The following is a 2058-nucleotide window of genomic DNA, read 5'->3' on the forward strand; positions in this document are numbered from 1 at the left end:
ACACTACGGGGTACTGCCTCATCTGGTGAGTGGTCCAAATTAGCAAGAAAAGTGTCAGCTAGGATAACATCATCATCATCATTATCCTCTAAGTCACCAGTAACTTTAGACTTAGCCCTAGTGACAGCACATGCAGGGAACACATCAGGGACATCACAATCCTGGGCTGCAGCCAATGGCTGAGTAGACAACTGAGGAGCTGGACACACTTGACTTCCACTAATATCATTTCCAAGTAAGAAAGTTACACCTGACATTGGGAGTGTCTCAACCAACCCAACCATAACGGAACCATTAACAAAACCAGACTCTAAATTCACTCTGCACAGAGGGACAGAGAAGTAATTATTCCCTACACCTTGTAAGATTACAGTTTCATCAGAGGAATTAACATTAGAGCCTAGAACACTGGTCAGCATAAGGGATTGGCAAGCACCTGTATCACGATATATTTTAACTGATTTCCTGTCATTACTGTCCAGAGGGCTGACAAAACCATCAGACAGGAAATTAGCACATGAACTCTAGAGAGTGTCACCCACATTACTGCTCAAAAGAGGAGCTTCATCATGAGAATTTAATTTACCCCTCAAAGCAGGTTCAGTTAACTCAGTTAAAGAATTCTGGGAACTCTCAAGGGTGGACACTAGACCAATTGACTGAATATTTAAAGACTCCTTTTTGTTCACATCACGCTGTCTCCTGAAACATTTCTCCGTAGTATGACCAAGCTTACTACAATAAGTACATTTACTTTTCTGAAATCAAGAGGTGGAGCTGGTATTTACTTGCTGAGAAACATCATCTTTATTCTCTTTCCTGTTACCTGTACTCTGAGTAAAGGCAACGTACTTACTCTCAGCTTTCCCTTTTTCTTTAGAATATCTCTTGTGAGTGAGGACATATTCATCAGCTAAAACTGCAGCATCAGACAAATTATCTATTCTTTTCTCATCAAGATATCGGCTCACATCTTTATTAATACACCTCTTGAAGTCCTCCAGCAAAATCATCTGCTTAAATTTGTCAAAATCAGAATCCACATTCTTAGAATTTAATCACTGCTCTAACAGATCTTCTTTGATTTTTGCATACTCAACATGGGATTGCTTATCTTGCTTATACGTTGTCCTAAATTTTACTCTATAGGCTTCAGGAACAAGCTCATAGGCCTTAAGAATCAAGCTCTTAACTACATCATAATTATCACATTGATCCTGAGGCAAAGATGCATAAGTTACTTGAGCTTTACCGGTGAGAACAGTTTGAAGGAGTACTGTCCAATACTTTTTGGGCCAATTAAAACCTGTAGCTACCCTCTCAAACAACTGAAAATACTTTGTTAAATCAGATTCATTAAAAGGAGGGACAAGTTTAACATTTTTAGCCATATCAAAATCATCAGAGCTAGATGATCCAGTTCCACCTTGTTTCATGCGATACTCATGGTCTGCCTGAATCCTAGCAAGTTCAACTTGTGCCTGAAACTCAGCCTCCTGAATACGAGCCTGAGACTCCGCCTCCTTAGCCTGAGACTCAGCCTCCTTAGCACGAGCCTGAAACTCAGCTTCCTTAACACGAGCCTCCTGCAGAGCTAGCTGTAACTTAGCTATTTCAATCTGCGTTTGATCATTTGGAGGAGTTACATTAAACAAGCTTTTATTAATCATGCCAACAATTTGATCTTTAGAATGATGAGAGCGAACAGCAATTCCCAATTGTTGAGCAACAAGCTTAAGTTCATTCTTTGTTCTGTTTTCTACATCACACACTGTTTGCACATTTGACAAAAAATCTTTGGCTTCATCAAGCGTAGTAATAGTAGACATCATGAATAAATCACGGTCACAAAATATCAAGCAATATCCTTATGATAATATCCTGAATATCCTGATAAGAGGTCGCCAAATTTATGTTACGGAATAGAGAAAGATAATGTACACTTTAAGTGAGAATACTAAAAATCACTACTGTCCCGTAAAGTTCCAGGTTCAAAACAAAAGAGTTAGGTAAAATTACAAGTTAAAGTTTAATGCTCAAACTAACAACAAAACATTC

Source organism: Coenobita brevimanus, chromosome 55 (genome assembly GCF_032717465.1).
Source record: "Coenobita brevimanus isolate Jiangsu-jjx chromosome 55, ASM3271746v2, whole genome shotgun sequence".
NCBI lineage: Eukaryota > Metazoa > Arthropoda > Malacostraca > Decapoda > Coenobitidae > Coenobita > Coenobita brevimanus.